At 38.5% G+C, this 24,481-nt stretch overlaps 1 pseudogene; it reads left to right on the forward strand.

The window, feature by feature from the left end:
- LOC137633932 (uncharacterized) overlaps positions 1–23,799 on the forward strand; it is a 24,255-nt pseudogene extending 456 nt beyond the window's left edge.
- The last annotated feature ends 682 nt before the right edge of the window (positions 23,800–24,481 follow it).

Consider the following 24,481-nt stretch of genomic DNA (forward strand, 5'->3'; position numbering starts at 1 on the left):
ATGCCAAGGATATGGCATCATCTTCGTGAGCAGCGACGCCAACTTATTCTTGAACCTCGTCTTGACAAATAAGTGCAAAAAGGAGCTCATTCATAAGTCTCTATCGAAGGACGGCGTCGAAACCGAAGAACTGTCGATAGAGTACAACGCCCGCAGCAGGATGTTCCTGAAAAATACCCCGATGTTGAAGTACCTCTGTCACATGAGCATTTACGAGAACAGGATAAAACTTGAACCACATCTTTCGACTTTGCCAAAAGTCCTCAAGAAAAGTGTAGATGAGTTTATCAAATTCAAAGAGGCCAAAGAAGCCTATGATGAGTGTTAGTTATAAGTTTCTTAGCGGGACGTTTATTTTCTGGCCAGTGATGGGAAAAAAGAAAAAAACGATTACGACAAAAACATATGTCCTACAGCTCAGGTTTACTGTAAGTGGTCAAAAGCGGAAAACAATAGGTTTTGTAAAGGTGAAAACCAAACACAAATAAATAAGAATCTCAGTCTTATACACTTTATCTGTTGTTATCTGAATGTTAGGCATCCAGCTATACTACATTGCCCTTAGTAAGAATGAAAGGTTACAAATGTGTTGTAACGGGCCAAGAGAAGGTTGTGAACTCAAAGGCAGTGTGAAAGCAACTGAGTTAGTTTATTGTAGAACACTCTCCTTTGTATACAAAATCTCAAAGCAACAAGAATATTCATATTGAGAAATCGACAATGTTACAGAGGAAAAAAGCAGACATGATTTTTCAGGTTCTTTTGAGTGCGAGGGGAGAGCGCAGATACAAGCACAAAATGAACTATGTACGATCGTGTGACACACGGTTGGTACATGGCTCCCCCCCCCCTAAAAATGACATACTGTACATGTTAAATAGGACGCCCTGATCTAGAGAGGCGAACTGTAGGCGGGTCATCTGGCAGAAGATAAGCAGGTTTTAGACGATCAATGGAGACCCAGTCTTCTTTGCCATGAATGTTTAGTAGGAATGCTTTCGGACTGCGTCGGATCACAAGGAAAGGGCCCGTGTAAGGGGGCGTTAGCAGTGGCTTGCTAGTGTTGTTGCGCAGGAAGACGTGCGTTGCAGAGTGCAAGTCTGTTGGTATGTGATGCTTCGCTAGGGGCTTGTAAGTCTGGCAGCAGGGAGTAAATTTTCCCACGACGTGACGTATGCGCTGGAGATCGTCGGAGGATGTTGTAGAAGGAAAAAATTCGGCAGGGTCGACCAACCAGTCGCCATACACTATTTCAGCTGCCGAGATGTCGAGGGCGTCTTTAGGAGTGGTCCTTAGTCCCAGGAGGACCCAGGGAAGCTGAGTAAACCAGTTGGAATCCTTGCAGCAGGACATCAAAGCTACTTTGAGGGTACGATGAAAACGTTCAACCATTCCATTGGCAGCGGGGTTGTAGGCCGTTGTCTGATGTAGGGTGATGTCCAGGAGATTCGCTAATGATGTCCACAATTGAGAGGTGAGAGTGGTTCCCCTCTCAGAAGTGATATGCTCAGGGATACCAAATCTTGCCATCCATCCAGAGAGTAAGGCAGATGTACATGAGGCGGACATTGCAGTTTCCATGGGAATGGCTTCAGGCCAACGAGTGGAGCGGTCGATGACGGTAAACAAGTAACGATGTCCTTGTGATGTGGGTAGGGGGCCTACAACGTCGACGTGAGGTTTAGGAAAGGTGCCCACTCCGGAATCCGTGTGTCGATGTACTTTGGAAGTCTGGCTGGCAAGAAGTACAGGCGCGGACCCAATCCTTAGCATCCTTAGAAATGCCGTGCCAAATGAACTTTGCCTTCAGCAGCTGTGCAGTAGAACGGCACGAGGGATGTGAAAGGCCGTGAATGAAATCAAACACCTGCCGTCGCATGGGAGCAGGAATCCAAGGTCGCGGTCTACCAGTACTGACGTCACAGAGGAGGGTGGTGTTGGAGTCTTTGAGGGGAAAGTCTTCCCAACGGAGGGACGTGCAGGATGTCCAAAATGCTTGATACTCTGGATCCTGTCGTTGGGCTTCAGCCAGGGCGTTGTAATCCAATCCCAGTTGAACGACAGCCAACGTGTTTCTTGACAGGCCATCGGCAACGGGATTCATTTTCCCAGGGACGTATTGAAGGGTGCAATTGTATTCAGCCACGGTGGAGAGAAGTCAGCGTTGCCGGGCGGACCAGGCATCAGACTGTCGAGTAAAGGCGTGCACCAGAGGCATGTGGTCTGTGCGAATGACGAAGGGCGTACCTTCTAAGAAATGGCGAAAGTGATGGACAGCCAAGTGCACCGCCAGCAATTCTCGATCGAAGGTAGAATAAACCGATTCTGCCTTGGACAGTTTTCTGTTGAAGAAGGCCAATGGGCGGGGCGAGCCGTTGACCACCTACTCAAGGACTGCACCAATAACGACGTCGCTGGCATCGGTGGAGAGAAGGAGAGGGGCATGTGGGATAGGAAAAGTGAGAGCCGCAGCAGTTGATAGGGCCTTCTTTGCATTGCAGAAGGCTGCTTCTTGAAGAGGACCCCACTTCATGTCCTTTGGCTTGCCCTTGAGGGAGGCGTAGAGGGGAGCAGGAGTGGCGGCAATGGCTGGCAGAAAACGGTGATAATAGTAGATCATGCCCAAGAATTCCTGCAGAGCTTTGACGGTCGAGGGCACGGTGAAGTTCTGAACGGCTGCTACCTTGTCAGGGAGGGGGTGGACTCCTTCAGGAGTGATGCGGTGCCCTAAGAACGACACTTCGTTGGCGCCAAAGGTATACTTGTCGTACCGGACAACAAGGCCGTTTTGTTGCAGGCGGTCGAGCACGATGCGCAGGTGACGGATGTGTTCCTCTTTTGAGGAGGAGAACACAAGTATGTCGTCCACATAACATACACAGAAAGGGAGGTCCCCTGAGATGCCATCCATGAGGCGTTGAAACGTGGCCCCAGCATTACGAAGGCCAAAACAGGAGTAATTGAAGGTGTATGTACCAAACGGAGTGGTGATGGCAGTCTTGGGGATGTCTTCTGGGTTCAGAGGCACCTGATAATACCCCTTCAGGAGGTCGAGCGTAGAGAAAACCTTTGCTTTGTGCAGGTAGGAGGTCATGTCAGCAATGTTTGGGAGGGGGAAGTGATCCGGTTCTGTTTGCATGTTCAGGCGCCTGTAATCCCCCCACGGACGGAGGGAGCCGTCTTTCTTCAGAACGATGTGTAAGGGTGATGACCAAGGGCTGGAGGCCTTTTGGCAAAGGCCCATTTCCTCTGTTTGGCGGCTACCAATCGTTCCGGTGCCAGACGTCTGAATTTTGCGAAGACTGGGGGTCCCGTCGTCTTGATATGGTGATAAATACTGTGCTTGGCAGGAACCGTGGGCGTTTGGCGAAGTTCTGGACGGAAAACTTCCGGGTACGACGTGAGGAGGTGGGCTTAGGCATCTGTGGGTGCGCTAATGTGGAGAGCGAGGTTAGAGGGGTCGGGTTAAAGAGGTGTCGACAAGCACGAGTCTGCGTTGACCAATCGTCGGTGGGCGACATCGACCAGAAGGTGGAAATGAGAGAGGAAATCTGCACCGAGGATTGGCAATGTGACGTCAGCAACGAGAAACTTCCAATTGAATTTACCATTTCCGAACGATAATGTGAGGTTCTCGTAACCGTAGGTGGGTATCGCAGATCCGTTGGCAGCTACCAAGCGGACATCGGCAGATGTAGACAGACTACGTCGTGTCTTGAAGAGTTTCCTTGGCAAAAGAGAACGACAAGCACCCGTGTCTACCAAAAATCGCACGCCCGTTCCTGCATCATGTAAAAAGAAAAGATTAGCAACACGGGAGGCCACCGCCACGAGCGATGGCCTACTTACACGTTTTTTGGCCCCTGACAATCCTCGGCACATTTCTTCGCAGTTGCCTCGAATCTGAAGTGGTAGTAGCAAAACTGTGGCGGATGGGGGTTAGTAAGTGGCTGTAGATGTCGTTTGTTGGGACGCGAGCGATTGGTGGGTGGTGGGCGGTTTTGTCGCTGCTTCGGCACGTCACGGTGTAGGGGTGTATGTCCTACGGCATTCATGTCAGCTTCGGTTGACGTTGAATAGGCATCCCCTTCGTCAGGGGTGGAGGCGTTGATGGAGGTCTTGAAGTGGTTGTCCATAAGGGCGTCGGCTTTGGTCATCAAGTCCTTTATGGGTAAACTATCGACATCGGGTATGGCAGCGCGTATAGGTCCGAGTGAACGGCGTATCCAAAGGGCACGAAGTAGGTTCACCTCACGAGGAGAGCCGTCTGCGTCAGGTTGAAGGCGAGCGATACTGGTCATTTCCCTGAGGGCAAGCGAAGCCCTTTGGTCCCTCAACGGTTATTGCGAGAGCTGAAAAAGCTTTGCTACACGGGCGCCTGGCGACGGCAAGTACTGCTGCAGAAGGTATGTTTTGAGGGCGTCATACACTATTGGGGTGTCTCCTTGTTCACAAAGCCAGTCGGATATTTCCGGGAAGGTGTCCTCGGGTATCGCTGCGAAAACATAATCTGCTTTGGTGGTTGAGCGAGTCACGCCCTTGATGCGAAACTGGACTTCTGCGCGCTGAAACCACGCAAACACCTCTCTGCTGGCGAACAGTGAAAGTTTCAATGGGGCAGCCGCAGCGCCAACTTCTGTAGAGTCCGCCATAGTACCAACAATGGAGGGGCGAGGGGGGTGGGGGTGGAAGGCGGTGGGAGCGAGTCGACTTCCGGGGTCACCAATGTAACGGGCCGAGAGAAGGTTGTGAACTCAAAGGCAGTGTGAAAGCAACTGAGTTAGTTTATTGTAGAACACTCTCCTTTATATACAAAATCTCAAAGCAACAAGAATTTTCATGTTGAGAAATCGACAATGTTACAGAGGAAAAAAACAGACATTATTTTTCAGGTTCTTTTGAGTGCGAGGGGAGAGCGCAGATACAAGCACAAAATGAATTATGTACGATCGTGTGACACACGGTTGGTACAGTGTTAAGAACTTGGGATATATTACAAGTTACTATGATTACGAGTCTCTGAAGTCGATTGGAAAGAGTCCTCAAGTGTAATTACAATAATATCACGTTGTCTTTACTAATATGTTCATCACAAATGCTTTTCTTGTTTAGGTCAGACTTTTGATACATTTAACCTGTGTTATAATACTACTAATAATTATGATGATAATTATTACCATTATTGTTATAATCAGACAAGGTTTTATCCCCACGCAGGTTCTAATAAGAAAAGATACTCAGTAAAAAAAATTAAGAAAAAAAAAAACCATAGTACAAATACCAAAGCATAACAGGACCAAAGTAATTTCAATTTTATGAGTCTTTGCTGTTAGTCGTCAGGGAAATCATTTTAGTTTTACTTATATTGAACCTCCTACGAATTCTGTAACTTGCTAACATATTTAGAAAAATAGTAAAATTGTAAGTTTTTTATATTATGATAGATATGATAATGTATATACAAAAACGTAAAATATAATCTGTAAAGGAATATTTCTTAATAAAAAAAACAATCCCCCCTTTCTCTGACTTTATGTATTTACTTTACTATAAGTCCAACCTACATAATGTCAATATAAGGTTTAAACATAAAAGGTAAATCCATTCTAGTGACAAATTTATTCATTTTACAATTTCAAATACGAGATCTTGTTTAAAGGTGCATTATTTCTATTCCGCATAAATCATGTGTGTTTATGTGTAACTTGTAATCCAGTTTCTGTCACTTTGTAAATCTCATGATGTAAAGTGTAAACTACCTCAAGTAATATGTGGCCGATGTGGTAACGTCCCTGACTGGTGAACGCCAGACTGGGGTTCAAGTCCTGCTCAAGCTCGTTAGTTTTTTTTTTAGTCGTTGCAACCAGGGCTGGGGAGTTGGAGTCGAGGCCAATTTATGGAATAGAGGAGTCGGAGTCGGAGTCTGTAAAATTCCACCAACTCCGACTCCGACTCCTCAAAAATGAAATTTTTGCGCTGGAGAAATATTCTCTTTTGGTATCCAAAGTCAATTTTTTTCTAAGTCGCTCAAAAAACGTTTCATATTACCCGCCGTTTTCTTTAACAACCTCTCGAATAAAGGCAGTCACTGGGAAACACATAGCTCCTGCCATCTCTCCTCCATAAGCCAAACCAAAACCATAATATTATACATGCGAGCAGCGGTTCTCTCCACGCAAGAGTCTCTGGACATTAAAGTTCATTTAATGATTAACTCTTCATTTAATCACCATTAGTCATTTAAAAGGTAGGGGTTGTTACTGATTCATTGTTTTATGCATCACGTATATGAATAATCTTAGAATTTAAAGTCATTATTTATATGTATACATCTTGAAATGACGGGTGTTTTGATTACAGTTTCGTGTAACCTAGGAAAAGCTGAATCCAAGAAATTACGTGAAATGTCTCCAATAAAACAATTACTTACTCTAGTAGGCTAGTAATGATGAAATGCTATCTTGACTAATAAGCAACATAAAATAAGAAAATTATATAAATATATCTAATTATTCTTTTTTTTTTTTTTTTTTAAATTGGAGTCGGAGTCTGTTCTAAAATATTATAGGAGTCAGAGTCAGAGTAGGAGTCGAATGTTCAGAGTCCCGACTCCCCAGTCCTGGTTGCAACCACGTCATCCTTGTGAGCTATGGATGGAAGTTGGGGAAGCCTATAGTTCTATCTGCTGAGTCATCAGCAACCTGTGCCTGGCCATCCTTGGTCCTAGCTTGGGGGCTTAGACACTGATCATATGTATATATGGTCAGTCTATAGGGCATTGCCCTACTCGATAGAGCAATGTCACTGTCCCTTCCCCCTGCCATTCATAAGCAGCCTTTAAATCCTTTAAATATTGCATCAACCTCCAAGTTATCAGTCCGATACACTCAATTGATGGCACAATAGTTTTCAATGAAGGTCAAAGGTCAAGGTCAAAGGTCAGGCTGTCAGAAATACTCCACTTGGGTTCTTTGTAAATTTCTTGGGTGGGTCTGTGTCCCACATTGCCTTGGTACAGTGACTTCATTGTTTAATTGCTCTGCCAGAAAGGTTATCTCCTCAAAATAACTAATCCACAACTGCTCTTTTGCTTTACTGCGGTGTATATTAAATTGATTACATTTAACAAGTAGTGAATGTGCTCCTGTAACTGTGAGAGGTCAGCTTGAACTGCTTGAAGAGCTTGGGCGACTGGTTAAAAAGAGTTAATTGAAAGGATATTATAATTAGGCAAAATAAAAAAATGGCGATTTAGAAGCACAATATAACTGATGTGCAGTCTGTCGTCCAGTTACAGTTAAAAGGTTTAAAAGTCACTTCTAATGGCAAAGGCAAGGTACAGTACAGTGGCATTGCCCTAGCAAGCAGGACAATGCCCTAAAAACTGACCATATAATTACATATCATCATCACCCAAGACCCCTCATCACCGAAGCTAGGACCAGGGAGGGCCTGGCAATGGCTGCTGATGACTCAGCAGATAGACCTATAGGTTCCCCAAAACCCCCATCCTAAGCTCACAATGAACTAACGAGTTTGAGCGGGACTTGAACTCTAGTCTGGCAATCACCAGTGAGGAACGTTACCACAGGCCACCACAATCCTTGTTGAAATAAGACTTTTAATGTCTTCAAAATTCTCGGTGAATATTCCAATGCTCTTACATTTGCAAGTCTTCCGTGTTTCAGACAAGAGAGGAATATTTGGATCTATTGATATTCTTTTAGGCCTATCACAGAAAAATTTGATGATTGGTTTAATGGTACAAATTCTATTGCGGACTGAGGCAACGGTATTGTGATCATTGACAACCAGATTGACCAAATGCGGGAACAATGAACAAGAAGAGTTTTCGGGTAAACCCTTCGAATTATAGCAAGAACACCGTATTTCATTTTTCTTTTTTTTTTTTTTTGTCACTGCAGAACAGCCACCATATATTCTTTGTCAACATTATGACTAAAGTCTTTATTATTATTATTATTATTATTATTATTATAACTTCCTAAGCTACAACCCTAGTTGGAAAAGCAGGATGCTATAAGGCCAGGGGCTCCAACAGGGAGAATAGCCCAGTGAGGAAAGGAAACAAGTAAAAATAATTACTGCTGAATTTAATATTCCCGAGGTGTTCATGTCAATCAGTGGTGTAGAGACAATGAATTCTTTCCTTACCTTCTGACTGGATGTATCCATAAAATGTACACCAATGGAAAACTTCTCTGTCCCAAAAATATCTGAAGTGTCATCAGCTGAAACTGAAAACTTCGCAGAATTCTTCGCAGCAGTAATAAGATCATTTCTCAAACCTTCATCTGACATGCTTATCACCTTACTTTGTCTGTCATGCTTCTGGGCGGCCAAGGAATCGAACACTGGTCCAGGAAACTGGGTAAATGCTATGTCACTGTCATGCCAGTTTCCTGGACCAGGATTCCATTCCAAGACCGGTCAAAAGCTATTGTCTGAGTTGGTTCCCCCTTAGGTTTCTGATCCCAAGGTATGAGAGAAAATCCAGACAATAAGGTATTAAAATATATGGCTTATTTAAATATATATTTAAATATATATATATATATATATATGCATACATATATATATATATATATATATATAATATATATATATATATATGTATACATATATATATTACAGGATTTTAGAGGGGGCCAGCGACCCTCTTGCCCCTAAGACAGTCTGGTCCCCATGTTTTAAACCAAGTATTATCAGGGTGCAAGCAGTTAAGCCAAATATCATCAGGCCCTCCAGTTAAATCAAACACTATCAGGCCAGGCACTTAAGCTAATCATCAGCTGGTCAGTTAAGCCAAACAATATTAGCCAAGGTAGTTAGGCCAAGAATTATGGGGTCGGCAGTTGAGACATGCTTCATCAGGTCTGACAATTAGGCCTAGCATTATTAGGTCAGGAAATTAAGACCAACATTATCAGGTCAGGCAATTAAGTTAAGGCTCAACACGACAGGCAGTTAAGCCCAGAATTAGCAGGCCCAACAGTTAAGCCAAGCAAAATTAAACCAGTCAGTCAAGTTAAGCATTACCAGACAAGGTAGTTAAGCTAAACACTTTCAGGTTAGGCAATCAAGCCAAGCATCATTAGGTTAGGTCAGGTAGTTAAGCCAAGCTCTATTAGGCCATCCAGTTGAGTCCATTATCAGGCTATACAGCTAAGTTAATAATCATAAGGCCCAACCAGTTAAGATAAGCATTATCAGACTAGGCAGTTAAGCCCATTGTTATTAGGCCAAACATTATCAGGCCAGGCAGTTGAGCCTAGCATTATAAGGCCAAGTAGCTAAGGCAAGCAATATCAGGCAGGGCAGTTAAGCAAAGAATTACTAGGCTAGATAAGCCAAGCATCATCATAGCAGGAAGCATGCCAATCAATATCAGGCTAGACAGTTAAGTATAGCATTATCGAATCAGGCAGTGAAGTTTAGCATTATCAGGGATTGCCGTTAAGTCGAGCATTATCAGGTCAGGTGATTCAGTAAAGCATCATTATGCAAACAGTTGAACCAAATATTCTCAGTCTGGACAGTTTAGCTAAGCATTAAAAAGTCTGTCACTTAAGCCAAGAATTATCGGACTATGCAGTTATACCAAACATTATCAGGCTAGGCAGTTAAGCCAAACATTATATGGCCCGGCAGTTAAGCCTAGCAATATAAAGCAAACCAGTTGAACTAGGCCTTATAAGGCTAACTAGTTACACCCAGCATTATTAGGCCAGGCAGTAAAGCCAAGTAATATCAGGCTAAGCAATTAAGCTAATTGTTACCAGACCAGGCAGTTACACTATGCATTTGCATGCCAAACAGTTAAGCCAGGCACTTACAGCCCAAGGCACTTAAGCCCAGTATAACCAGGCCAGGCACGTAACCCGAGAATTATCAGACCAACAGTTAAGCCACGCATTATTAGGTCAGACATTGAAGTCAAGTATTATCAGGCCAAGCAGGAAAGCCAATCATTAACAGGTCAGACAGTTAAGTTAAGCATTGTCAAGCCGGGGCAGTTAAGGCAAGCATTATCAGGCCAGGCAATTAAGCCAAGAATTATTCCATGAAGTCATTATCGGGCCAAACAATTAAGCCAAGTATTATAAGCCTGGACAGTTAAGCCAAGTATTATCAGGTCACAGAGTTAAGACAAGCATTATTAGGTCAGATAGTTAAGCCAAGCATCATCAGCCTAGACAGTTAAGCCAAGCATCATCAGCCTAGACAGTTAAACCAAGAATTATCTGGCTAAGAAAGGTGTAAAGACTTGATTAGAATTATCACTACCATCTTATTTGTGACATCAACATACTCATAGGAACAGAGTATACACAAGTATATAGTATTTATACAGGAAAAGGGATCTCTATATGATCAGTTGCTTCCTGAATCCACATAAGTACGATTTAAGAATTGAAGATAATACAGAAATAATGGAATACAGACTATGGTCTACATTTATATTGTGACCGGTGCAGGTAACTGACTCATTGGAGCAGTACTGCCATCTTATGCCATCTTATGTTCTTTTGTTCTGACAGATAAGCCTTTAGATGTTTGGCCATAATGGAATAATCCACATTCTGAACATAGCATTCTATATATCACATCACTGTCACTTCCAGAGCTATTTTCAAGCTTCCACCTCCTTTTGCTGTGATCAATATGCCCAAGAAACTCCACGAAAAGGTATTGCAGAATCATCAGCAAACCAATGAAGCTGCCATACCGCTATACTTCTTTGCACACGTTTCTATTCAATGAGGAATCTGTGCTCAAAAAGGGGGCGGGTCTTCATGTCGTCACAAAATGCACAGACTTTCCTCGTAGATGTGTACTTCGAAGGACAGTCTTGCAAAATGCAAGGCAATCTCACCAGACAGACAGACAGACAGGCAAGGAAGCAGGGATTCAGAATGGCCAAGATTGATCTACAAACTAAATAGGCCGAGAAGAAAAAGGCTAAATCTCTATGGTTTCGTCCACCATAGGGTGAAGGGTGTATGGTGCAGCCATATACAAATGCATTCATACAACTCACACATGTACATACAGCGTATAATTATAGTACATATATACATATACTGTATATTAACACATTGTATAATGTATATATATGATATATACAAAATATATATATATATATATATATATATATATATATACATATATATATATATATATATATATATATATATATATACATATATATATATATATATATATATATATATATATATATAAACATATACACAAATACAGTACATATAGACACTCGTGTATATATATGTTTTTGTCCGGTAGATTTCGTGATTTTACCCATCTATTCCCAACTTGCACCACTGCACAGAAAACGGGAAATAAATAGTTTTCATTAACATCTAGATTCATTTGAAGGTATTTGAATACAACTATATATCAAAGTAAATGAATGCTAATCCCTGTGTTTTTCTTAATCTTATACGTACACTTCATATCATTAAGTTAAAGAGTACAAGTACTGAAAAGCTTATACTGTAATTAGATTAATAAATGTAGGTTTTTCAATCCAATGAAAATATGCCTGCTAACTCATTTTTTCAATGCGTAATTATTTTTTTAAGTGATGTCTTTAGATCCGGATTTTTAAACGGCAATAAAATTTATACTGATGGAACTAAATTCTAAGTTTTAGAGAATGTATATCTAAGATTTTAGAACAATTTTAAAAAGTGTATGTAAGGAAAGATTGTATAATGCCATTGTTTGAAACCCTTCTATAGCTATAACTGGTTTGTTTTCAAGGAAATTTAAGCAATAATTTTGGCCTAAAAACGTCACTGGTGACGTCAAAATAGGTTCAACCAATCACAAGTACTTTTAAGTTACTAGTCGTCCCTTCAAACGCTCACAGCCAATCGGGGATCTTCTTTTTCAAAAGTGGCCGGAGTCGTTCTTACGTCACGGATTTTCTTAAGGATAGCATTGACGTCATATGAAATCTAATTTGAATAATATTATCAGGAAGATATGAGAATACGTGGATGCCCTTTGCTTGGATTGATTCTTGTTATTTTCAAGTTGACTTTCTTGAATCTTACTTTACATTCCATGTTATGTATCAACTAGATCCATACTTTAGGTCATATGACTTTCTTGACGATGAGCAAAAGTACTATAAAAAGCCATTTTTAGAAAAAAAAAAAAAAAAGAATATTGATTTTTCAAATAAACAGAAAATTCCTTTAAACGAGAGAGAGAGAGAGAGAGAGAGAGAGAGAGAGAGAGAGAGAGAGAGAGAGAGAGAGAGAGAGAGAGAGAGAGAGAGTTAAGAAATGTATTTCGGTTCAGTCTGAAAATGTCAATCTAACTTAAAAAGATTCATTTGTTTTCAGAATTAATCTGTAGCATCTGAGTTTCTCAACATAAAATTTACTGTCTTCTTTCCTTAATCTGATTTATGCTTGAGCGAAATAATCAGTCTTCTTTTTCAACCAGGCAATCATCTTATAAAGAAAGAAAGAAAGAAAAAGAAATACACAGAGTGCACACCTTTGTCACGGTAGCTTATTTTAGTCGACCTTGACCTTAGACCAAGGACTTTCAAAATTGAATTACTTCCACGTCTCAACATCACAATTAATCCCTGAAAGTTCCACTACTCTATGAGTAACATTGTGGCCAGGAAGTTGTTCACAAACTAACAGACAAACAGGGATAAAAACATAACCTCCTTCCAACTTCGTCAACGAAGGTAATCAAACAATTGTCTTAACATTTTGAGGTACGTATACATCACTACTAGTTAATGATCTGATGATTTAGTTTTCCCCTATACAGCATGCTGTATTGAAAATACAGGCTGCATAAACATGAAGTCGCATTGGCCGTCCAAGAAGAATGAAAAAGGTCCGAGGATCGTGGGTGCTGAGCAAGCTTACCGAAACCGGTCTTCTGTGACGTCAGACAAAACTTGCCTCTTTTTATGTAGCTTTGGCTGAGATCAATGCTTGCAAGACACTTCTTGCCACGTGTAGCACACGCCTAGCCAATCAGCGACATCCACACCACTCGGAGTTATTGCAAGCGCTCTCGGTCAATGAGTCGTCGTCTTCTTCTTCTTTTTCTTCTTCTTGTTAATGTTATTCCCATCATCCTTTTTTCCATAGCTCATTAGGTTGTAACTAGCTTATGTTCTACCCCTATAGTAAGGCTACACGTTTCTGATGCGTTTATATGCTGTATATTCATATATGTAAGCGTATATATGTAGACGAATTCTCACATATTCCAGATTCCCAAATTTTGCTGCGATGCTAAAATGAATTCAGACTTATCAATCAATCCGGAATTTTGTGGCAAGATATGCTTATGCTGAATTTTGCTACATTTATCCATTGTACCATTATCAATATAATACAGTAAGTTGTTTCATCATAATCACATTCGATAACGAATTGTTTTGAGCTAATTTCAGTGTACTTACTCTTTCAGAAATATATTCAATTTTGATTAGATTTATTACAGTTAACTAACCTTGACTTGGCAAAAGTTGTATAATTAATTGACACTGTAACAGTTCAGCTTGAACAGATGCGTTCTGGTGCATCTTGTTTTGATGTTTTGTGGGATGAGGTGGAGAAGGGTTCAACAGCTCTTTGTTTTGATACTTCAGAGTGTAGACCATCAAGGAAACGTAGAATTTCTACAAAATTGCATGAGTTTGTTGTTGGTGATTCTATTGGAAAACAGTCAGGAAGCACACACTTTGACTTCATTGTTAAGGATTCAGCAAGAATCCACTTTTCTACCCTATTGTACCTCATATGTTGTAAGAAGTGAAAAACATTACAGCCACTTAACTCACAAAGGACGGAATTCTTATCCTTCGAGAAATTGTGTTGGCTTATTCATGTCTATTATGCTCACACTGATGATCTCAAACATAAGATGTTCTCTGCAAAATGCATGCTAGAAAGACGTTACAAAAGCGTAAGTGACACTAGAAAGCCCAAATCATTTTTAGACTTGCCGAAAATTTGTAATCCATAATCCATATGAGTAGACATTACTGTAGTGTTACCTATGCCGTCGGCTTCTGCAGACAAAAGCTTCTCTTTTCTGAAATTTATTAAGACTACTCTCATCGTTGCAATGGACATAGGTAGATTAAATAATCTTGCTGTGTTGTCAACTCAAAGTATGAAAGTTAAAAGACTAGATTCAGAGGAATTTTATAGATAGGTTTACAGAAAATCACAAGTGAGTCGTGTCCCAGTCAGTAGTCTCTTTCTTCATCACATATAATGTATAGCAAGAAATTTTTTTTTATTTTGTTACTTGATATACATGTATATATATATATATATATATATATATATATATATATATATATATATATATATATATATATATATATATGTTGTAAAGACAACGTCCTACAACGCTTACAGCAATATCATCATCTTTGTATATATTTTTCTGTACATATTATTTATTTAGTCCGGCAAAGAATCATGTGCCCTTCATTTCTATATACATTTCATTATCATATGTCAAGCGTGGGCTTTCATATTTATTGTAATGTTAACTGTGGAAAACATGAATGTCCCGCATTTTTTACCTGTTCGTGGTCGGTCAGTCACCTTGCTACTTTGCCGTCCGCACAGGTCAATGTACTTTGCCCGTGTCGGAAATAAAGCATCACTCGTCTAAGGTCTGTCATCTCGAACCCTCACAATGTCATTTCATTCATCCATTGAATTTTTGATCAAGAGTACCTATTACATAATAGATTTATGAAAGTTATTTTCTTCTTGAATTTCCATGATTATATTTTACAATTTCTATACATACATGAATTAATGCCTTTTGTATAGCTCACTTAATGTTTTTCAGTTTTATATCTGTAATTCTCCCACTTTTGTAATTACATATGATAATAATGTACCTGAATGTAACAGACAAACTTCTAGCTACGCCACTGACGCGCACGCAGTCAGCTGCTCGGCTTCATACGTATCAAGGTTTATGATACGCATATTGTATACGTTTGTACACCTCTCTTAATAGTATGGACCTTGTTGTGAGAGACATCCTTATCGATTCTAAAATTCTACGTAGGTAGATATTGCGAAGCGCGTTTGTATACGTATGGACGCTTTTAAACCTATATCTCCCATATCTTAATTTCATGTAGTACTCAATAGAGGTTTGTTCTTGTTATTCCTAATAACTCATCGTAATATAATATGATCAGCTATGTTAGAAATTGAAGATAAAGAATATAGCAATTGACATAACTCCATAATAATTGCATTGTCGTCACGTTTCGCTAAATTTTCGTGTAGTTTTTTACTTGATACATAATGTTATTTACGTCTCTCTTGGGTATATAGTTGGTATAATAAATCTGAATACTTCCTATCTCTTAATAGTTTTGAAACAGGAAATAAGGAGCATCAGCATACGTATGCGTTCACTCGTCAGACATTGGATAACACTTGAACTATTAGGCATACTACATACGCACAAGTGAAAACCCAGCTAAAGATGAACGTTGAAAGGAACATAAAAACTTGTACAGTTAATTTTCATTAACTTGCATAATGCATTGCGTAATCTAGACGCATCCTGCCAATGACATACGCAAGAAAACTACATTTGCGTAGGAAAGTCTTGCATAGTGTGATCAATCCTTGACCTTCCGTCCAAAAGAAATATAATGATATTGATTAATAAAATATTTTCTTCCATATTTTTCAATCTTAATGCTCATTGTATTATCTTTTGATTAGTTTAACATATTAATTACTAATTAAAAAATTGCATCTTTAAGCAATGGCTTTAAATGTTTCCTGCAATATTTGACTTCTAAATGTTAAACTTTCAAAAGTCAGTAACTGGTCTTAGTTTGATCTTGGGCTCAATTGGAATTTCCTTAAATTATTCAGTCTTTATTAATAGTTAAGTTCTTCAATTAGGGAGATAAAATTAAAGCATGGCAATGCAAGGTGACACATCTCCCTAAACAGCAAAAGCCTGGCGAGATTGTGTCTGTATATATATATATATATATATATATATATATATATATATATATATATACACAGTATATAATGTATATATATACAATAATATACATATATATATATATACACAATATATATATACGCAATAATATATATATATATATATATATATATATATATATATATATATATATATACATTTATATATACACAATAATATATATATATGTATGTGTATATATATACAATAATAAACATATATGTACATATATGTATATATTATTATTATTATTATTATTATTATTATTATTATAACTTCCTAAGCTACAACCCTAGTTGGAAAAGTAGGATGCTATAAGGCCAGGGGCTCCAACAGGGAAAATAGCCCAGTGAGGAAAGGAAACAAGTAAAAATAATTACTGCTGAATTTAATATTCCCGAGGTGTTCATGTCAGTCAGTGGTGTAGAGACAATGAATTCTTTCCTTACCTTCTGACTGGATGGATCCATAAAATGTACACCAATGGAAAACTTCTCTGTCCCAAAAATATCTGAAGTGTCATCAGCTGAAACTGAAAACTTCGCAGAATTCTTCGCGACAGTAATAAGATCATTTCTCAAACCTTCATCTGACATGCTTATCACCTTACTTTGTCTGTCATGCTTCTGGACGGCCAAGGAATCGAACACTGGTCCAGGAAACTGGGTAAATGCTATGTCACTGTCATGCCAGTTTCCTGGACCAGGATTCCATTCCAAGACCGGTCAAAAGCTATTGTCCGAGTTGGTTCCCCCTTAGGTTTCTGATCCCAAGGTATGAGAGAAAATCCAGACATTAAGGAATTAAAATATATGGCTTATTTGAATATATATATATATATATATATATATATATATATATATATGTATGTATACATATATATATTACAGGATTTCAGAGGGGGCCAGCGACCCTCCTGCCCCTAAGACAGTCTGGTCCCCATGTTTTAAACCAAGTATTATCAGGGTGCAAGCAGTTAGGCCAAATATCATCAGGCCCTCCAGTTAAATTAAACACTATCAGGCCAGGCACTTAAGCTAATCATCAGCAGGTCAGTTAAGCCAAACATTATCACCCAAGGTAGTTAGGCCAAGAATTATGGGGCTTCATCAGGTCAGACAATTAGGCCTAGCATTATTAGGTCAGGAAATTAAGACCAACATTATCAGGTCAGGCAATTAAGTTAAGGCTCAACACGACAGGCAGTTAAGCCCAGAATTAGCAGGACAAACAGTTAAGCCAAGCAAAATTAAACCAGTCAGTCAAGTTTAGCATTACCAGACAAGGTAGTTAAGCTAAACATTTTCAGGTTAGGCAATCAAGCCAAGCATCATCAGGTTAGGTCAGGTAGTTAAGCCAAGCACTATTAGGCCATCCAGTTGAGTCCATTATCAGGCTACACAGCTAAGTTAATAGTCATAAGGCCCAACCAGTTCAGATAAGCATTACCAGACTAGGCAGTTAAGCCCATTGTTATTAGGCCAAACATTATCAGGCCAGGCAGTTGAGCCTAGCATTATAAGGCCAGGTAGCTAAGACAAGCATTATCAGGCAGGGCAGTTAAGCAAAGCATTACTAGGCTAGATAAGCCAAGCGTCATCATAGCAGGAAGCATGCCAATCAATATCAGGCTAGACAGTTAAGTATAGCATTATCGAATCAGGCAGTGAAGTTTAGCATTATCAGGGATTACCGTTAAGTCAAGCATTATCAGGTCAGGTGATTCAGTAAAGCATCATTATGCAAACAGTTGAACCAAATATTCTCAGTCTGGACAGTTTAGCTAAGCATTAAAAGGTCTGTCACTTAAGCCAAGAATTATCGGACTATGCAGTTATACCAAACATTATCAGGCTAGGCAGTTAAGCCAGACATTATATGGCCTGGCAGTTAAGCCTAGCAATATAAAGCCAACCAGTTGAACTAGGCCTTATAAGGCTAACTAGTTACACCCAGCATTATTAGGCCAGGCAGTAAAGCCAAGTAATATCAGGCTAAGCAATTAAGCTAATTGTTACCAGACCAGGCAGTTACACTATGCATTTGCTTGCTAAACAGTTAAGCTAGGCACTTACAGCCCAAGGCACTTAAGCACAGTATAACCAGGCCAGGCACGTAACCCGAGAATTATCAGACCAACAGTTAAGCCGCGTATTATCAGGCCAAGCAGGAAAGCCAATCATTAACAGGTCAGACAGTTAAGTTAAGTATTGTCAAGCCGGGGCAGTTAAGCCAAGCATTATCAGGCCAGGCAATTAAGCCAAGAATTATTCCATGAAGTCATTATCGGGCTAAGCAAATAAGCCAAGTATTATAAGCCTGGACAGTTAAGCCAAGTATTATCAGGTCACAGAGTTAAGACAAGCATTATTAGGTCAGATAGTTAAGCCAAGCATCATCAGCCTAGACAGTTAAGCCAAGCATCATCAGCCTAGACAGTTAAGCCAAGCATCATCAGCCTAGACAGTTAAGCCAAGCATTATCTGGCTAAGAAAGGTGTAAAGACTTGATTAGAATTATCACTACCATCTTATTTGTGACATCAACATACTCACAGGAAGAGAATATACACAAGTATATCGTATTTATACAGGAAAGGGGATCTCTATATGATCAGCTCCCCCTGTACTTTTGTATTTCCCGCCAAATTTTTCCCACAATTCATACTTCCTTGGCTCAGTTGGTGCTTTGATGGGCATTTTAACACAAGTTCTTCATACTGTAAGGTGTGTAACGTGCTGCTCCTCTTCATCCACTCTTGGTGAGTACTCATGTATCCAAATGGCACAGCATTTCCTAATATGATAGTATATGGAAAAAAATATATTTTTCAGAAAAGGCCATTACCACATGTAAATAATATAATGACTATGTTTTGAGAGTGTAATAGCCTTATTAGCTCTTGTACATAGTGAAACATGACTTACATTATTTCATATATAGTATTATGGATTTTTTTCTTTTTTTTTCTTTTAGTGTGATAAAATGCCCAGGAAACGTAAGAGAACACTGTCCAGGTTCGACTTAGATGCCTTTTGATAGGGTATTGTACACTACCCATGATGAAGGAATGGACAGTGACATTTCTCATTATGGGATTACTCAGTCTCCCCACCCCTCCCCTAGGGCTGGCCCGATCACCTCCTGTGCCTTGCCCTAACAATCACAGACTGTAATTGAGTGTGAGATTGGTACTTCAGGTTCCATGCAAGCAGTGATAACACCTCACAAAGACCCTCTACAGACTGACAGTGATGAAATTGACACCATTATTGAGTGTAATACTGATCATGCTGGAGTAACACATGCAACTATAACACCTCACAAGGCCCCTCCTGGGCCTGTGATTATATGCCCAGATGACAGTTTACAAAGACTTGTTTCATCACATAAGGTAAAAAAGCTACAAAGTTATTAGAAAAAAAAATGTTTTATTGCATATACAAGCATAAAATTCACCAGAACATAACATCATATCTAAAAACTCAAGTGTATGCTGCTGGAGTGTAAATAATAATATGTCCGTTTTTATTTATTCCACGACCAATGTTTTCTGTGGTTCCCAGGATGAACAAGATGCCTAGGGGATTCTTTATAGTTCCTAGTTTATTTATTTGAAAATCTTTTTGCTGAATGACGTGTCTTTTTATCATTATAGTACCTCAATTGATAAGATCTTTTTTATATCAAAGTTTTTTTCTAATAAATCAAAAATATATTCTGTTACGTTTTATTGTCATAATTGAGGGTGATATTTGTTCAAGAATATTATTTTTTTTACTTTTGTATAGTTTTGGTAAAATAAAGCATGTTTGTATATTTTTTTTTTTCCTACAATGATTCCATGTGGATACAGGATTTCCTATAGTGTTACGCGCAGGTACGATTTCCTATCTAGGGTAATGAATCCACATAAGTCCGATTTAAGAATTGAAGATAATACAGAAATAATGGAATACAGACTACGGCCTACATTTATATTGTGACCTTGGGTACAGGTAATTGACTCATTGGAGCAGTACTGCCATCTTATGTTCTTTTGTTCTGACAGATAAGCCTTTAGATGTTTGGCCATAATGGAATATTCCACTTTCTGAACATAGCATTCTACATATCACATCGCTGTCACTTCCAGAGCTATTTTCAAGCTTCCACCTCCTTTTGCTGTGATCAATATGCCCAAGAAACTCCACGAAAACGTATTGCAGAATCATCAGCAAATCAATGAAGCTGCCATACCGCTATACTTCTTTGCACACGTTTCTATCCAATGAGGAATCTGTGCTCAAAAAGGGGGCGGGTCTTCATGTCGTCACAAAATGCACAGACTTTCCTCGTAGATGTGTACTTCGAAGGACAGTCTTGCAAAATGCTAGGCAATCTCACCAGACAGACAGACAGACAGGCAAGGAAGCAGGGATTCAGAATGGCCAAGATTGATCTACAAACTAAATAGGCCGAGAAGAAAAAGGCTAAATCTCTATGGTTTCGTCCACCATAGAGTGAAGGGTGTATGGTACAGCCATATACAAATGCATTCATACAACTCACACATGTACATACAGCGTATAATTATAGTACATATATACATATACTGTATATTAACACATTGTATAATTTATATATATATACATATATATATATATATATATATATATATATATATATATATATATATATATATATATAAATAAACATATACACACATACAGTACATATAGACACTCGTGTATATATATATATATATGTTTTTGTCCCGTAGATTTCGTGATTTTACCCATCTATTCACAACTTGCACCACTGCACAGAAAACGGGAAATAAATAGTTTTCATTAACATCTAGATTCATTTGAAGGTATTTGCATACAAACTATATATCAAAGTAAATGAATGCTAATCCCTGTGTTTTTCTTAATCTTATACGTACACTTCATATCATTAAGTTTAAGAGTACAAGTACTGAAAAGCTTATACTGTAATTAGATTAATAAATGTAGGTTTTTAATCCAATGAAAATATGCCGGTTAACTCATTTTTTCAATGCGTAATTATTTTTTTAAGTGATGTCTTTAGATCCGGATTTTTAAACGGCAATAAAATTTATACTGATGGAACTAAATTCTAAGGTTTAGAGAATCTAAATCTAATATTTTAGAGCAATTTTAAAACGTGTATGTAAGGAAAGATTGTATAATGCCATTGTTTGAAACCCTTCTATAGCTATAACTGGTTTGTTTTCAAGGAAATTTAAGCAATAATTTTGGCCTAAAAACGTCACTGGTGACGTCAAAATAGGTTCAACCAATCACAAGCACTTTTAAGTTACTAGTCGTCCCTTCAAACGCTCACAGCCAATCGGGGATCTTCTTTTTCAAAAGTGTGCAGAGTCGTTCTTACGTCACGGATTTTCTTAAGGATAGCATTGACGTCATATGAAATCTAATTTGAATAATATTATCAGGAAGATATGAGAATACGTGGATGCCCTTTGCTTGGATTGATTCTTGTTATCTGTGTTGATATTTTCAAGTTGATTTTCTTGAATCTTACTTTACATTCCATGTTATGTATCAACTAGATCCATACTTAAGGTCATATGACTTTCTTGACGATGAGCAAAAGTACTATAAAAACCCATTTTTAGAAAAAAAAAAATATTGATTTTTCAAATAAACAGAAAATTCCTTTAAACTAGAGAGAGAGAGAGAGAGAGAGAGAGAGAGAGAGAGAGAGAGAGAGAGAGAGAGAGAGAGAGAGAGAGAGAGAGAGAGTTAAGAAATGTGTTTGGGTTCAATCTGAAAATGTCAATCTAACTTGAAATGATTCATATGTTTTCAGAATTAATCTGTAGCATCCGAGTTTCTCAACATAAAATTTACTGTCTTCTTTCCTTAATCTGATTTATGCTTGAGCGAAATAATCAGTCTTCTTTTTCAACCAGGCAATCATCTTATAAAGAAAGAAAGAAAGAAAATACACAGCGTGCACACCTCCGTCACGGTAGCTTATTTTAGTCGACCTTGACCTTTGACCAAGGACTTTCAAAATTGAATTCCTCCTACGTCTCAACATAACAATTAATCCCTGAAAGTTCCACTACTCTATGAGTAAAATTGTGGCCAGGAAGTTGTTCACAAACAAACAGACAAACGGACAAACACAGGCGAAAACATAACCTCCTTCCAACTTCACAGGCGGAGGTAATCAAATAATTGTCTTAACATTTTGAGGTACGTATACATCACTACTAGTTAATGGTCTGATGATTTAGTTTTCCCCTATACAGCATGGTGTATTGAAAAATACAGGCTGCATAAACATGAAGTCGCATTGGCCGTCCAAGAAGAATGAAAAAGGTCCGAGGATCGTGGGTGCTGGGCAAGCTTACTGAAACCGGTCTTCTGTGACGTCAGACAAAACTTGCCTCTTTTTATGCAACTTTGGCTGAGATCAATGCTTGCAAGACACTTCTTGCCACGTGTAGCACACGCCTAGCCAATCAGCGACATCCACACCACTCGGAGTTATTGCAAGCGCTCTCGGTCAATGAGTGTCGTCGTCTTCTTCATCTTTTTCTTCTTCTTGTTAATGTTATTCCCATCATCCTTTTTTCCATAGCTCATTAGGTTGTAACTAGCTTATGTTCTACCCCTATAGTAAGGCTACACGTTTCTGATGCGTTTATATGCTGTATATTCATATATGTAAGCGTATATATGTAGACGAATTCTCACATATTCCAGATTCCCAAATTTTGCTGCGATGCTAAAATGAATTCAGACTTATCAATCAATCCGGAATTTTGTGACAAGATATGCTTATGCTGAATTTCGCTACATTTATCCATTGTACCATTATTAATATAATACAGTAAGTTGTTTCATCATAATCACATTCGATTACGAATTGTTTTGAGCTAATTTCAGTGTACTTACTTTTTCAGAAAATAGGTTAATTTTATATTAAATTTACTACAGTCAACTAACCTTGACTTGGCAAAAGTTGTATAATTAATTGAAACTGTAACAGTTCAGCTTGAACAGATGGGTTCTGGTCCATCTTGTTTTGATGTTTTGTGGGATGAGGTGGAGAAGGGTTCAACAGCTCTTTGTTTTGATACTTCAGAGTGTAGACCATCAAGGAAACGTAGAATTTCTACAAAATTGCATGAGTTTGTTGTTGGTGATTCTATTGGAAAACAGTCAGGAAGCACACACTTTGACTTCATTGTTAAGGATTCAGCAAGAATCCACTTTTCTACCCTATTGTACCTCATATGTTGTAAGAAGTGAAAAACATTACAGCCACTTAACTCACAAAGGACGGAATTCTTATCCTTCGAGAAATTGTGTTGGCTTATTCATGTCTATTATGCTCACACTGATGATCTCAAAGATAAGATGTTCTCTGCAAAATGCATGCTAGAAAGACGTTACAAAAGCGTAAGTGACACTAGAAGGCCCAAATCCTTATAGGACTTGCCGAAAATTTGTAATCCATATATGAGTAGACATTTCTGTAGTGTTACCTATGCCGTCGGCTTCTGCAGACAAAAGCTTCTCTTTTCTGAAATTTCTTAAGACTGCTCTCATCATTGCAATGGACAATGGTAGATTAAACAATCTTGCTGTATTGTCAACTGAAAGAATGAAAGTTAAAAGACTAGATTCAGAGGAATTTTATAGACAGGTTTACAGAAAATCACAGGAATATGAGAATATTGTATAAGTGAGTCATGTCGCAGTAGTCTGTTGCTTCATCACATATAATGTATAGCAAGCAATTTTTTTTTATTTTGTTACTTTATATATGTATATATATATAATATATATATATATATATATATATATATATATATATAATATATATATATAATATATATATATATATATATATATATATACTGTATATATATATATATATATATATATATATATATTATATATATATATATACACACACACACACTGTATATGTTGTAAAGACAACATCCTACAACACTTCAGCAATATCATCATCTTTGTATATATTTTTCTGTACATATTATTTATTTAGTCCGGCAAAAAATCATGTGTCCTTCATTCCTATATACATTTCATAATTATATGTCAAGCATGAGCATCATATTTATTGTAATGTTAACTGTAGAAAATATATATGTCCAGCATTTTTCACCTGTTCGTGGTCGGTCAGTCACCTTGCTACTTTGCCATCCGCACAGATCAATGTCCTATGCCTGTGTCGGAAATAAAGCATAACTCGTCTATGGTCTGTCATCTCGAACCCTCAAAATGTAATTTCATTCATCCATTTAATTCTTGATCAAGAGTACCTATTACATAATAGATTTAAGAAAGTTATTTTCTTCTTGTATTTTTTCAATGGTTATATTTTACAATTTCTATACGCA

This window comes from Palaemon carinicauda, chromosome 3 (assembly GCF_036898095.1).
Source record: "Palaemon carinicauda isolate YSFRI2023 chromosome 3, ASM3689809v2, whole genome shotgun sequence".
Taxonomy (NCBI): domain Eukaryota; kingdom Metazoa; phylum Arthropoda; class Malacostraca; order Decapoda; family Palaemonidae; genus Palaemon; species Palaemon carinicauda.